This window comes from Mytilus californianus, unplaced genomic scaffold (genome assembly GCF_021869535.1).
Source record: "Mytilus californianus isolate M0D057914Y unplaced genomic scaffold, xbMytCali1.0.p SCAF_3, whole genome shotgun sequence".
Lineage (NCBI taxonomy): Eukaryota > Metazoa > Mollusca > Bivalvia > Mytilida > Mytilidae > Mytilus > Mytilus californianus.
In genome coordinates this window covers 90167273-90184183 of record NW_026262679.1, presented here as the reverse complement: position 1 = coordinate 90184183, position 16911 = coordinate 90167273, and the positions used below count along the sequence as shown (strand labels likewise).

Here is a 16911-nt window from a genome sequence, read left to right as displayed (position 1 = left end):
CATTTGTCGTGATACTGTTTGGTGATGTCATAATCGAGGAAAAGAGAAGGGGATTGTGGTTAAAAGTATGCTAGCAAAGACTCTACAATAAAGATAAAATTTTAGGCTGCATCAAACATACTTACCTGTACAACGGCATCGCGGAACCACAGTAGTACAGTCAGTGTAACGTAAAAGTTAACAAAACGAGTGATGCCCGACCTATTTGCTAATGATTCAAATGTAACAAACTTGTACAGAAAATAATGTATAATCACATTAACGGTACACATTTACCTGCACCAGATCCACAATACGATTTTCAATGTCTCGCCAGTGATGCACGAGGCTAAACTATATAAAAAGTCCAATGTATAACACAAACGTCAAAGAGCTAATAAAACCAATAACGACCGAAAGGAAAATCAAACCCGAAAAAGAAATAAAGTAGTGCTATGCATAAGAGAGATATTTCCTTGATTTTAATGATTTCGAAATTTAATACCATCAAATTCAGTAGATATAGCAACAAATTCAGTAGATATAACAACAGGTTCAGTAAATATTACAACAAATTCAGTAGATATAACAATATCCGTACTTTCACGTAGAACCGAATCACTGTGCACTTGGCTGAAGATATCACAAGAGACCAATAGTCCACCAGTAGAGGTATTTCCAGTTGTAGTAATAACATTGTGAATACCAATTTTACTACACCAGATGCGCATTTCGACAATCAATGTCTCTTCATTGATGCTCGAGTCAATCACAATCGTCAAAGAGCTGATGTAAATCATATAGCAATTCAAAAATTTAGGATCACCATTGTAGAGACTTATTCACAATGCCGTTATTTTTTGCTATTCAAATTGCTTTACAATGTATAAGCAAGATAAAGTGTCTTAAGAGTTGTATTTTTTTTATCATATCTTTTAACACGATTTCTGAAGTTTTAATCGAATCGCTTTTAATCTTTCTTTATAGGTTTGTGTGAAGTTTAGGAATCTGATCTAAAAAATGGTTATCATCCTTTGTTGTGTTATTACCAAAGGAGAGAAGAACGGATTTGTGATTTCTAAATCCCATCTTTTATGAATGATGTATATGTGATGGATATATGTGAGATTCGAAGTTTTGCTGTGAATTCCAATTCTTTAGTGAATCATATGAAAATGGTAATATTTCAGACTTTTTTTGGTGGAACAACATATTATTTGTCGCGTAGATGAGGCATCCACATCCTCTGGCGTCTTAAAAGTGTTAAAAACCCGCGTGTTCATTGTACATCGTAGATTTTCAATGTGCTTCTGAATGCATCACCGATCAGCTTTAATCCCTTTAGATAAAGTGTCCAGTTTTTGACCATCTGACTCGCACTTTACGAGTTTTCTTGCATAGTCCACAACTTCATCCATTCATTACCTGAAATTCTTCTTTTAATTGATGGGCAAAGGAATTCTGTATTTTGGAACTTTGGATTACAACTCTCTTAGAAGTTCATTGTTTACAATGCCTTTGTCTACTGTAAGTATACTGCTAATACAATAGTTTCATTTATTTTATAATGTACATCTTTTGAACATTTGGTTTTTCTTTAACATTTGAGAAACAAGAATATACTTGATATTATGTATGTCCTGAGTTATAGTTTCGTGGTAAATGATACGTCCTAGTTAATTCCTCTGCATAATCTCGACGATTTACTTAAACGCATGAAAAGCTGCTTTTAACAACAATTGACTTCTACATCGACATAGGAACATGAAAAACATTAAAAATATAATAAACGTAATACATCACACTTCAGCTTGAACACCAACGGATTTTGGTGTAGATATAAAAAAGATGGCATCACAATGACACCATTTCATTTCAGCGTGATTAATTCCGAATTTCAGCGTCATTCTATCGTACTTCAACGTGATACATGGGTTTAGAACGACCATTGCGGTACAAAATCATATATATTTTCAATTACCTCCTAGAAATATGCAAACAGTTTCAAACAGTACAGTGTGACAGTAGTTTTATCAAATATAGCTGCATTGTTCATTGTATATTATGAAAATGTATAGATGAAAATAGGGGAAAAATGACTTTAGAAATTTGTTTTAAATACGTTATTTTCCTCTGCCATCTTCATTCATATATATTTATGAGATAAGAAACAGAAGACAATTTCAGTTCTTGTGGTTTTTTCAACTGTACTTGCTTTTAGAAACAGCAAATTAAAGTGAAATGAAAGGTAGCACCAAATAAACTATAAAATTGAGGAGAAGTGGTATGATTGCCAATGAGACAACTACCCACAAAAGTTAAAAGGAAGCGGATGTAAGCAATTATTGGCCATTGTACGGAATTCAACAATTAGAATCACCCATGCCGTACAGTCAGGCACTGCCATGAAAAATATAAAACAATTCAATTGAGAAAAATAACGGCCTTATTTATAACAAAACAATTTACGAAAAACAAATAAGATAAATATGACTAGCCTGCTTTTAGAGAATTAAATTAATAATACTTAAAAAAGCAACAAAAATGCATTTTTTACGTGACATAGCAAAAAACAAAAAGGAAAACACAATGGTGGATTATAAACTAGTTTATGTTTATCTTAAATGGAGGAAAGTTTTTGAAATCGTAGAATACCATGACCAGATCTGAAGCAAATCGGTTACACGTTTTTATGAAAACGTATTTCCAATTGATCGTTTTGAAAAAAAATGTTCACATTAAGGTAGTGAAATTTCGTTCGTTTTTCGTTAATTAATATTGATATGTGACCATTTGTATGTACTTAATCCAGTGCAGTTAAATCTTACAATCAATTTTCGTTATAGCATCAAGAAGAGAAACGTTTATTCACACACGTGTAAATCAATGAGTTCTTGTATTAATAATTCGCGTTATTATTACTAGATATAATACTGTAATGTATTTGATATGTATAAAATGTAGTATTGAAGGTTATTGTGAGTAGTACACGTAGGCCGTGTTTCCTTTGAGGAAAAGTCCGTGTGGCGTAAGTATACTCAAAACTTAAACTAATCTTTATTACGTTGTTATTTTTGAAAATAAATGTTTACATGTAGTTTAAATCAGGTTTTGACTACATGCAGTCGATAGTCAATGTAGACCTTGTGGGAGTAAATCGTTGATAAAACAGGATATTAAGAGCGTGGATTTTATCACTGAATATTCAAAGAAGTTACATATATTGAATAAAAATAATTATCTTTATGTCAAAAAAAAAAAAAAAAAATCTCAATAATTAATGCTTGCATGATTAACTTTAAATAGTTTTTGTTGACCATTTGATTTTCAGTCAGAGGGGGATTTTTTGCTGATGGAATATTTATTTTACACCTGTTTTACAGAGCTTATTTATTTAGTGCGAACAATAATTTTCAAGCTTGGAACACAACTATTTCTTGCAATGTCCTGCCTAAAATAGCACAAACTATTCAAAACAGATTTTTGAATAAATATTCTGGACTTGCGCAGTCAAGAATGTTCATTTCTAAAATTACCTATGGTGACTGGTGACTAGAAATATGGTCTCTTAGGATTCCCTAAAGGTACCGACCATTTATTTTCGTAGGACAAACAGTTTTTTTATGACTTTAAAAAAAAAACGTTTTTTTTAATAACATATATAGGAATTTTTTTTTAACTCCATTATGAATCCCCTCGCCCTTCATTTTCAATGGAATCAAACAATTTTTCACAATCCACTCCAGTTTCCCCTCAAAATATTGGAGTTCCAACAATGTATCTTATATATGTATCTATATTATTTTTTGCGACTGTCATACAAGTGAGAGATTTAGCTAGCTATAAGACCAGGTTTAATTCACCATTTTCTACATAAGAAAATGCCTGTACCACGTCAGGAATATAACAGTTGTTATCCATTCGTTTAATGTGTTTGAGCTTTTTAATTTGCCATTTGCTTAGGGACTTTCCGTTTAGAATTATCCTCGGAATTCAGTATTTTTGTTATTTTTCTTTTTACTTGTGTTAACAATTATCATGTACAGGTAATCAACACCAACGTACAGATGAGAACAAATTTTATGTGAAACCAATGCTCATTACATGAAACTAATTATAAACAGGTTTACAGTACGCGATGTTTTGGTGTGAACACGGTCTTACATTGGATCTTTTTTGTCTAGGACATATAATATAATTATTTTATATTTAGACGGACGTAGTGAGGGAGAATATAATAGGCAATCAAGTCCCCGTTTCAGAATCTAATGCCTTCTTGGTACTTCATGTCGTACACCAAAACATTGCAATATGTTGTTAACGTCATAAACAACGGAAGGTGAATTAATTGAATGACGTTATTTCAATTTTGGGGTAACAACAATGAAATTATCCATAGTCCTTTGTATTTTGAAACGGTGAATTGTAAAATGGTTTAAGAAAATAAAAGTCACTGCATTTTGTGCAACGGATAAAAATATTGAAAAGCTTGATACATAAAACGAAAAAACATTCCTAACCATACGTATTCTTTTCAGATTACTGTTGTATTTATCAAAGAAAAAAGAAATTCTTTATTTCTTCAACAGAAAAAAGATAAATAAAAGTTAAGGTAAGTGTTCCCAAATATACTTGTTCAAAAAACAAAATTCAAAACTCGATATCGAGAGAGAGAAGATGAAAATATCATTGCAAAAAAACGACAAAAAAGCAAACAAGTTCATAAAACACTTCATCAAAAGAAAAGTCTTAGCCAAGAAAAACCAACAAAAATTGGTGTGATTCTCAGTAGCACCTGGAGGATAAGCAGATCCTGTTCTGCTAGTGGCACTTGTCGTGATACTGTTTGGTGATGCCAAAATCGAGGAAAAGTGAAGGGGATTGTGGTTAAAAGTATGCTATACAAAGACATCACATAAAAGATAAAATTTAAGACTACTATAAACAAATATACCTGTACAATGGCATAGAGGAAACACAGTAATACAGTCAGTGTAACGTAAAAGTTAACAAAACGAGTGATGCCCGACCTATTTGTTGTTGATTCAAATGTAACAAACCGGTACAGAAAATATATCACATAAACGGTACATATTTCACTGCAACAGATGCACATTTCGACTTTCAATGTCTCGTCAGTGATGCACGAGGCCAAATTATATAAAATTCCAATGTACAACAAAAACGTCAAAGATCTGATAAAACCAATAACGACCGAAAGGAAAGCCAAACCTAGACAAGGAATCAAAGAGAGCAATCCATGAGAGAGATAGTTCCTTGATTTTAAATGATTTCGAAATTTGATAACATCCAATTCAGTAGATATATGTACTTGCTTGAAGTACCGAAACACTTTGTACTTGGCTGGTGATATCACAAGAGACCAACAGTCCACCAGGAGAAGTATTGATTCAGGGGTAGTAATAACATTAACAATTACTAATTTTACTGCACCAGATACGCATTTCGACAATCAATGTCTCTTCACTGATGCTCGAGTCAAACACAAGCGTTGAAGACCTGATGTAAATTATAATGCAATTCAAAAATTTAGGATCAACAATTAAAAGAATTATGCACAATGCCGTTATTTTTTGCTGTTCAAATGGCTTAACAATGTACTAGCAAGATTAAGTGTCTAATGAGTTGTATTTTCGGTCATGTTTTTACACGATTTCTGATGTTTTAATCGAATTGCAGATACAAAATATTACAGTATATGTAATTGCATTTGTGTTTTAATTGTTTTATAAGTTAAAATAAAACTCACAAAACAGTTAGTTTTTCTTAAATACATTTACAAAATATTTTGCTTAAAAGTTGTTGTTTACAGATTTTCTGACTGTTAATTTGGAGGATCTGTTGGTTTTTAAACAAAATGTAAGCCACAGCTTCTAATGCAGCTATATTTGTTCAATAATCTTGACATGCATTGTCTGAAAATGCAGTTTTAATTATTTTCTGGCGGTGAGTCCGTAATACCTGTTGTAAAAGCGCTGATCAAGATGGCGTTCCGTTTCTGTCAACTATTTTCGGTCAGATTTGTTTTACACATTTTCAGTTTTACTCGAGTGCAGATGATCAAAAACTGGTATCGTATTTTTAATTGCTTTTGTGTTGTTTTTTTTTTTAAATAAATCACAATACACTAAAATTAACTAGAAAGGATTTACAAAGTTCTGTCTTAAAATTTTGTAAACATATTTTTTCCGTTCAATTTGGGGGCCTGATGTTAAAAAAAATATGTAAGCTACAACTTAGAATGCAGCTAAATTTGCTAGGATAATATTCTCATTTATTGTCTAAAATGCAGGTTGGTTGGGATGTTTTCTGGCACTAAGTCGAATATGCCTGTTGATAAAAGCGCTGAACATAGCGTCGTTCCGTTTCAGTCATTATTTTTATACGCCTTCTGAAGTATTCTCCGAAAAGCACTTACAAAAATTGGTGGAATATGTGTAATATTTTTTGGTTATATACGTTTAAATACAAATCACAACAGTTAGTTTAACTAAAATGCATTACAAATTTTTTGCTTAAAACTACTTGTTTATAAATTTTCTGACGGTCATTTTGAAGGATCCGTTGCTTTTCAACAAAAATGTAAGCCGCAACTTCCAATGCAGCTAAAATGTTTTGCTATTGTTTTGTCTGAACATGCAGCTTGCATTTTTTCTAGTGGATAGTCGGAAATACCCGGTGAAAAAAGCGCCGAACAATTCGTCTTTCCGTTTCTGTCAATTATTTTACTGTCATATTTGTTTACACTATTTCTTAAGTCTTCATGGAATAATAGAAAAACAACTGTTATAGGTTGCTTAATTTGCTTTTGCGTTTTATTTGTTTTTTTTTGCTTAAAAATAAAACTTAAAATACAGTTTATTTTGCTAAAATGGATTTACACGTCTTTGTCAGAAAAGTCTTGTGTACAGATTTTCTAACGGTCAATCTGTTGGACCTGTTGTTTAGAAATGAACTATAAGAAATAACTTCTAATGCAGCCTTATTTGCTGACATATTTTTTGCATTTATTGTCTGAAAATGCAGGTTTGCATATTTTTTTCGGGATTAGTCGGAAATACTTGTTGCTATTAGCGCTGAACAATTTTTCGTTCCGCTTCTGTCAATTATTTTCGGTTCCGATTTTTGAAAGTTTCCTTTAATAACAGATTTTTTTAAACAACAGGTCTCCCGAATTGAACGTAAAAAAATGTGTTAACAAGAAGTAGGAGACAAAAATTGGTAAATTCATTTTAGCAAAATAAAGTGTCCTGTAAGTTTTATTTAAAGGCAAATAAAAAAAACCAAATAAAACACCAAAGCATTCCAAAATACTATACCAGTTTTTGATCTGCAACTCGATAAAAACTTAAGAGATCGTGTTAAAATAATGACCGAAAAATAATTGACAGTAACTGAACGACAAATTGTTCAGCGCTTATATCAAGATGTGATTCCGACTGAACACCAGAAAATATGCACAACTGCTTTTTCAGACAATAAAATGGCACCATAATTGAGAAAATTTAGCGGCATTGGATGATGTGCCTTACATGGCATGGAAAAGCAACATCTCCTCCAAACTTACTGTCAGAAATGTGTAACCAAGAACTTTTTATTCCTACAAACAAAAGTTACTTTATGTGAGGTGTATATAACCGTAAAAACAAATAAAACGCAAAAGCAATTAAACATACTATACCAGTTTCTGAACAGCAACTCGATTATAGCTTCAGAAATCGTGTAAAAAATATGACCCTAATAATTGACAGAAGCGAAACGACAAAGTGTTCAGCGCTTTTAGCAGCATTTATTTCCGAATTATCGTAATAAAATACGTATACCTGCATTTTCAGATCATAAATGCGTAAAATATGTTAGAAAATATAAATGCACTGCATATTATGGTTAACATTTCGGTTACGAAGCCACAGATCCTAAAAAAAGATCGTCAGAAGACATGTAATGAAGAATTATCAGGTAAAAATTTGTAAATGTACTGTTTTGTGAGTTGTATTTCAACATTTTAAAACAAATAAAATGCCAGTATTATATTTGCATTCCAAGAAAGAATTCGTTTTACAAATATGAACAAAAATAATTAACAGAAGCGGAACTACAAATTGTTCAGCGCTTTTAACAACAGGTGTTTCCGACTCACCGCCAAAATAAAATGTAAACATGCAATTTTAAATACTATATGGGCAAAACTTTTTGGGCAAATAAAGCTGCATTTAAAGTTGTAGCATAAAGATTTTTTTTAAACAACAGGTCCCCCGAAATATACGTAAAAAAAAATGGAAAACAAGAATTTTCGGACAAAAAATTTGTAACTCCATTTGAGCAAAATTAAGCGGATTGTGAGTTTTATTTAAACGTAAAAAAACGTAATGAAAAGCAAAAGAAATTAAACATACGATACCACTTTTTAATCTGCAACTCAATAATGCTAAGGTAATCGTGTAAAAAAAATGAACAAAAATAAATGACAGAAGCGGGATGAAAAATTCTTCAGCGCTTTTAGGAGCATGTCTAATCGTTATAAAATATATAACCTGCATTTCAGACAAAAAATGCAAACAATATGTGAGCAAATATAGGTACACTGGAAGTAGTGGCTTACAATTCTGTTATAAAGGAACATATCCTTCAAGAAAGATAGTCAGAAAAGAAAATATATAAACAAGAATTTTCAAGCAAATATTTGGAAACAAAAATAAATGACAGAAGCGGGATGAAAAATTCTTCAGCGCTTTTAGGAGCATGTCTAATCGTTATAAAATATATAACCTGCATTTTCAGACAAAAAATGCAAACAATATGTGAGCAAATATAGGTACACTGGAAGTGGTGGCTTACAATTCTGTTATAAAGGAACATATCCTTCAAAAAAGATAGTCAGAAAAGAAAATATATAAACAAGAATTTTCAAGCAAATATTTGGAAACACATTTTAACATAACTAATTGTTTTGTGAGTTGTGATTTAACGTTTCCAACAAATAAAAGGCATCAGCATTTAAACATACAATACCAGTATTTTATCTGCAATTCGAGGAAAACTTCAGATATCGTCTAAAATAGTATGACCGAAAAATATTGACAGAAGCGAAGCGACAAATTGTTCAATTTTTTAATAGCAGGTATACCTGACTAATCGTTATAGAATATATAAACAATCGTTTTCAGACAATAAATGTGAAAAAATAAATGTAAGTGTATTGGAAGTTGTGGCTTACATTTCTTTTATAAAGCAACAGACCCTTCTAAAAAAAGTCAGAAAAAATGTAAACAAGAATTTTCTACAAAAAATTTGGAAAAGCAATTTAACAAAAATAAATGTTTTGTGACTTTCATTTTAACGTAAGAAAAAATTAAACGCAAAAGCAATTGTACATACAATACCAAACTTTCATCTGCAATTCGAGGAAAATTTCAGAAATCGTGTAAAAATTATGAACGAAAGCGTTGACAGAAGCGGAACGACAAATTGCTCAGCGCTTTTAGCAGCAGGTTGTGGCTTGCTTAAATATCGTTATAAAGCAACAGATCCTCCAAAATGATTGTCAGAAATTTGTAACAAGAATTTTCAAGCAAAAAGTGGTAAACCGTTTTAACAAAACTAACTGTTTTGTGAGTTGTATTTTAACGTTTAAAACACATAAAACGCAAAAAGCAATTATATCTGCAATACCAGTATTTTATCTGCAATTCGAGGAAAACTTAAGAAATCGTGTAAAAATAAACTGAAAATAATCAACAGAAGCGGAACGACAGATTGTTCTGAGCTTTTATCAGCCTGTTTTTCCGACTGATCGCCAAAAAAATAAGTTAACCTGCATTTGCAGACAATAAATGGGAAAATAGTCGATCAAATATAGCTGCATTGTACTATGTGTCTTATAGTGCTTTTATAAACAATGGGTCCCTTGAATTGATTGTCATAAAATATGTTAACAAGAATTAGTGTAAAAAAACACAAATGCATTTTAATATACGCAATCAATTTTTGATCAGCAACCCGAAAAAACTTTGGAAATCGTGTAACAAGTATGAAAGCCAATAATTGAGAGAAACGGAATGACGAATTGTTTTGCGCTTTCAGCAACAGGTATTACCGGCTAACTGCCAGACAATATGTAAACCTGCATCATTAGACAGTAAATTTGAAACGTTCTCAGCAAAAATAGATGCGTTGAAAATTTAGCTCACAGTTTAAAAAAAACAGGTCGCCTGAATTGAACGTAAAAAAATATGTAGTTGTAAATGCAATTTAACAAAACTAACTGTTTTGTGAATTGTATTTGAACCTTTAAACCAATCAACCAAAATAGTAAATAAACATTCAATAGCAGTATTGTATCTGCAATTCAAGAAAAACTTCAGAAATCTTGTTAAAAAACTGACCGAAAATAATTGACAGAAGCGAAACGACAAATTGTTCAGCGCTTTTAGCAGCAGGTATTTCCGACTAAATTTTATTGAATATATAAACCTGCATTTCCAAACAATGAATACGATAAATATGTGAGCAAATATAGGTGCAGTTGATAGTGTAGCTTACATTTCTGCTTGAAAGCAACAGATCCTCCGAAATGATCGTCAGAAAATATGCAAACAAGAATTTTTAACCAAAAGTTTGAAAATGCATTTTAACAAAACTTACTGTTTTGTGAGTTGTATTTTAATGTTTATAACAATAAAAATGCAAAAGCAATCAAACATACAAAATAATTTTTAACCCGAATTTTATCTACAATTGGAGGAAAACTTCAGAAATCATGTAAAAAAATTATCGAAAAATAATTAAAAGAAGAGGAACGACAAATTGTTTAGCACTTCTAGCAACATGTATTTCCGACTGCTCGCCCAAAAGTGTATAAACCTGCATTTGCAGACTATAAATGGGAAAATATTTGAGCAAAGATAGCTACATTAGAAGTTGTGGCTTACATTTTTTATTAAAAAACAATAGGTACTTCAATTGACCGTCAAAAAATATGTAAATAAAACTTTTTTAGACAACAACTGATAAATCAATTTTAGCACAAATATCTATCTTGTGAGGTGTTTTTTAACGTCAAAACAAATAAAAAGCAAAAGCACTGAAACCTACTATACCAGTTTTTGATCTGTTACTGAATAAAATCTAAGGATATCGTGTAAACAAATATGACTGAAAATGATTGACAGAAATGGAACGACAAATTGTTGTCGGTTTTAGCAGCAGGTAGTTTCGACTTACCGTTATTGAATATATAAACCTGCATTTTCAGACAATAAATGCAAAGAACATGTGAACAAATATAGGTATAGGTGCATTCGAAATTGTGGCTTACATTTCTGTAATAAGGCTACAGATTTGCAAAATGATCGTCAAAATATATGTAAACAAGAATTTTCATGCAAAAATTTGTAAATACATTTTAACGAAACTAACTGGTTTGTGAGTTGTCTTTAAATCTTTAAAACAAAAAAATTGCAAAAGCAATCAAACATACAATACCAGTATTGTATCTGCAATTTTTGGGAAACTAGAGAAATAGTGTAAAAACATCTGACCGAAAATAATTGACAAAAGCGGAACGAAAAATTCTAAGGCGCTTTTAGCAGCAGGCATTTCCGACTAAGCGTTATAGAATATTTAAACCTGCATTTCCGGACAATGAATACGATAAATATGTGAGCAAATATAGGTGCATTGGATGTTGTGGCTTACATTACTCGTAGAAAGCAACAGATCCTCCGAAATGATCGTCAGCAAACATGTAAACAAGAATTTTTATGCAAAAGTTTATAAATGCATTTTAACAAATCTGTTTTGTGTTTTATATTTTTACTTTTATAACAAATTAAATGCAAAAGCAATTAGACATACAATACAAGTATGTTATCTGCAATTGGAAGATAACTTCAGAAATCGTGTAAAAAATTATTGATAAATAATTGAAAGAAGCGGAACGACAAGTTGTTGTGCGGTTTTAGCAACATGTGTTTCCGACTGATCGCCCAATATTTTATGTAAACCTGCATTTGCAGACAATAATTGGAAAATATTTAAGCAAAGAAAGCTGCGCCGAAAATTGTGGCTTACGGTTTTTTTTAAAAACAATAGGTACTTTTTATTCACCGTCAAAAAATATGTAAACAAAAATCTTTAGACAAAAATTGATAAATTCATTTTAGCAAAAGTATATAATTTGTGAGATTTTTTTATGTTAAAACAAATAAAACGCAAAAGCATTTAAACATACTTTACTAGTTTTTGATTTAATACTGGACAAAAAATTAGAAATCGTGATAAAAAAATATGACCGAAATGGAACGACAAATTGTTCGGCTCTTTTAGCAGCAGGTAGTTCCGACTTACCGTTATTTATGATATAATAAATATTAATATATAAACCTGAATGTTTAGACAATAATTGTGAAGAATATTTGAGCAAATGTAGATGCATTGGAAGTTGTGGCTTACATTTCCGTAATAAGGCAACAGATCACCCCAAAATAATCGTCAAAATATGTATGTAAACAAGAATTTTCAAGCAAGAAGTTGTAAATGCATTTTAACAAAACTAACTGTTTTGTGAATTGTATTTAAACCTTTAAAACAAATAAACCGCAATAGCAAATAAACATTCAATACCGGTATTGTATCTGCAATTCGAGGAAAACTTCAGAAATCGTGTTAAAAAATCTGACCGAAAATAATTAACAGAAGCGGAACGAGAAATTGTTCGGCGCTTTTAGGAGCAGGTATTTCCGACTAAATGTTATTGAATATTTAAATCTGCATTTCCAAACAATGAATACGATACATATGTGAGCAAATATAGGTGCATTTGATAATGTGACGTACATTTCTGCAAGAAAGCAACAGATCCTGCGAAATGATCGTCAGCAAATATGTAAAGATTTTTAAAGAAATAATTTGTAAATGCATTTGAACATTTGTGAGTTGTATTTCAACGTTTATAACAAATAAAATGCGAAAGCAATTAGACATACAATACCCGTATTTTATCTGCAATTGGGGGAAAACTTCAGAAATCGTGTAAAAAAAAAATGATCGAAAATAATTAAAAGAAGCGGGCGACAAATTGTTCAGCGCTTTTAGCAACATGTATTTCCGACTGATCGACCAAAAAATATATAAAAGCTGCATTTGCAGACAATAAATGGGAAAATATTTAAGCAAAGATAGTTGCATTGGAAGTTGTGGCTTACAGGTTTTTTTTTTAAACAATAGGTACTTTTAATTGACCGTCAAAAAATATGTAAACAAAAATGTTCAGACAAAAATTGATTAATCCATTTTAGCAAAAGTAATCTTGTGAGTTTTTCCAACGTGAAAACAAATAAAACGCAAAAGCAATTAAACATACTATACAAGTTTTTGATCTACAAATGGACAAAAATATAAGAAAACGTAATAAAAAAATACGACCGAAATGGAACGACAAATTGTTTGGCGATTTTAGCAGCAGGTAGTTCCGATTTACCGTTGTTGAATATATAAACCTGCGTTTTCAGACGATAAATGTGAAGAATATTTGAGCAAATATAGGTGCATTGGAAGTTGTGCCTTACATTTCCGTATTAAGGCAACAGATCACCCCAAAATGATCGTCAAAATATGTATGTAAACAAGAATTTTCAAGCAAAAAGTTGTAAATGCATTTTAACAAAACTAACTGTTTTGTGAATTGTATTTTAACCTTCAAAACAAATAAACCGCAATAGCAAATACACATTCAAAATCAATATTGTATCTGCAATTCGAGGAAAATTTCAAAAATCGTGTTAAAAAATCTGACCGAAAAAAAATGTCAGAATCGGAACAACAAATTGTTCGGCGATTTAAGCAGCAGGTATTTCCGACTAAATGTTATTGAATATATAAACCTGCATTTCCAAACAATGAATAAGATAAATATGTGAGCAAATATAGGTGCATTTGATGGTGTGGCTTACAGTTCTGCTAGAAAGCAACAGATCATCCGAAATGATCGTCAGAAAATATGTAAACAAGAAGTTTTAAGAAAATTTGAAAATGCATTTTAACAAAACTAACTGTGTTTGGGTGTTATATTTTGACGTTTTAATATGACAAATAAAAGCAATTAGACATACAAAACCCGTATTTTATCTGCAAATTGGGGAAAAACTTCAGAAATGGTGTAAAAAAAATGATCGAAAAATAATTAAAGAGGCGGAACGTCAAATTGTTCAGCGCTTTTAGCAACATGTATTTCCGACTGATCGCCCACAATAAGTAAACCTGCATTTGCAGACAATAAATTGGAAAACTTTTGAGCAAAGATAGCTGCATTGTTTTTTAAAAAAACATTAGGTACTTTTAATTGACCGTCAAAAAATATGTAAACAAGATTTTTCAGACAAAAATTGATAAATCAATTTTAGCACAAATATCTATCTTGTGAGGTGTTTTTTCAACGTTAGAACAAAATAAACACATAGGAAATTAACCATACTATACCAATGTTTGATCTGTTACTGAATAAAAACTTAGGAAATGGTAAAAAAAAATATGACTGAAAATGATTGACAGAAATGGAACGACACATTGTTCGGCGATTTTAGCAGAAGGTGATTCTGACTTACCGTTAGTGAATATATAAACCTGCATTTTCAGACAATAAATGCGAAGAATATTTGAGCAAATATAGATGCATTGGAAGTTGTGGGTTACATTTTCGTAATAAGGCAACAGATCCCCCAAAATGATCCTCAAAATATGTATGCAAACAAGAATTTTCAAGCAAAAATTTGTAAATGCTTTTTAACAAAACTTACTGTTTTGTGAATTGTATTTAAACCTTTGAAATAAATAAACCGCAATAACAAATAAACATTCAATATATTATTGTTTCTGCAATGTGAGGAAAATTTCAGAAATCGTGTTAAAAAATCTGACCGAAAGTAATTGACAGAATCGGAACGATAAACTGTTCGGCGCTTTTAGCAGCAGGTATTTCCGTCTTATGTTATTGAATATATAAACCTGCATTTCCAAACAATGAATACAATAAATATGAGAGCAAATAAATGGTGCATTTGAAAGTTTGGCTTACATTTCCGCTAGATAGCAACAGATCCTCCGGATTGATCGTCAGAAAACATGTAAACAAGAATTTTTAAGCGAAAATTTGTAAATGTATTTTAACAAAACTAACTGTTTTTGGGTGTTATATTTTGACGTTTTAATATGACAAATAAAAGCAATTAGACATACAAAACCCGTATTTTATCTGCAAATTGGGGAAAAACTTCAGAAATGGTGTAAAAAAATTATGATCGAAAAATAAATAAAAAAGCGGAACGTCAAATTATTCAGCGCTTTTAGCAACATGTATTTCGGACTGATCGCCCACAAATAAGTAAACCTGCATTTGCAGACAATAAATTGGAAAACTTTTGAGCAAAGATAGCTGCATTGTTTTTTTAAAAAAAACATTAGGTACTTTTAATTGACCGTCAAAAAATATGTAAACAAGAATTGTCAGACAAAAATTGATAAATCAATTTTAGCACAAATATCTATCTTGTGAGGTGTTTTTTCAACGTTAGAACAAAATAAACACATAGGAAATTAACCATACTATACCAATTTTTGATCTGTTACTGAGTAAAAACTTGGGAAATGGTGTAAACAAATATGACTGAAAATGATTGACAGAAATGGAACGACACATTGTTCGGCGCTTTTAGCAGAAGGTGGTTCTGACTTACCGTTATTGAATATATATACCTGCATTTTCAGACAATAAATGCGAAGAATATGTGAGCATAAATAGGGGGATTCGAAGTTGTGGCTTACATTTCTGTAATAAGGCAACAGATTGCCAAAAATGATCGTCAAAATATATGTAAAGAAGAATTTTCATGCAAAAATTTGTAAATGCATTTTAACAAAACTAACAGGTTTGTGAGTTGTCTTTAAACCTTTAAAACAAATAAATAGCAAAAGCAATTAAACATACAATACCAGTAAGGTATCTGAAATTTTTGGGACACTTTTGAAATAGTGTAAAAAAATCTGACCGAAAATAATTGACAGAAGCGGAAGGACAAATTGTTCGGCGCTTTTAAGAGCAGGTATTTCCGACCAAGCGTTATAGAATATTTAAACCTGCATTTCCGGACAATGAATACGATGAATATGTGAGCAAATATAGGTGCATTGGATGTTGTGGCTTGCATTTCTCGTAGAAAGCAACAGATCCTCCGAAACGATCGTCAGAAAACATGTAAACAAGAAATTTTATGCAAAAATTTGATAATGCATTTTAACAAAACTAACTGTTTTGTGAGTAATATTTTAACTTTTATAACAAAAAAAATGTAAAAGCGATTAGACATACAATACAAGTATTTTATCTGCATTTGGAGGATAACTTCAAAAATCGTGTAAAAAAAAATGATCGAAAAATAATTGAACAAAGCGGAACGACAAGTTGTTCTGTGGTTTTAGCAACATGTGTTTCCGACTGATCGCCCAAAATAATGTGAACCTGCATTTGCAGACAATAATGGGAAAATATTTAAGCAAAGAAAGCTGCATTGAAAATTGTGGCTTACAGTTTTTTTAAAAATAATAGGTACTTTTTATTGACCGTCAAAAATTATGTAAACAAAAATCTTCAGACAAAAGTTGATAAATCCATTTTAGCAAAAGTATCTATTTTGTGACTTTTTTTTGACGTTAAAACAAAAAAAAAAACGCAAAAGAAATTAAACATACTATACCAGTTTTTGATTTACAACTGGACAAAAAATTAGAAATCGTGATAAAACATTATGACCGAAATGGAACGACAAATTGTTCGGCGCTTTTAGCAGCAGGTAAGTCTGACTTACCGTTATTGAATATATAAACCTGCATTTTCAGACAATAAATGCGAAGAATATT

At 31.1% G+C, this 16911-nt stretch overlaps 1 long non-coding RNA gene across 11 annotated transcripts in view; it reads left to right on the top strand.

Annotated features, from left to right (window-relative positions):
• LOC127735369 (uncharacterized) overlaps positions 1–16911 on the top strand; it is a 187876-nt gene that overhangs the window by 40091 nt on the left and 130874 nt on the right. For 8 of the 11 annotated variants that reach the window (XR_007998369.1, XR_007998365.1, XR_007998363.1 and 5 more), the window contains one exon: positions 967–4591. This is a non-coding gene — a long non-coding RNA (uncharacterized LOC127735369). The remainder of the gene's footprint in view (positions 1–966; positions 4592–16911) is intronic. The other 3 variants (XR_007998362.1, XR_007998367.1, XR_007998366.1) reach the window with 3 other exon arrangements.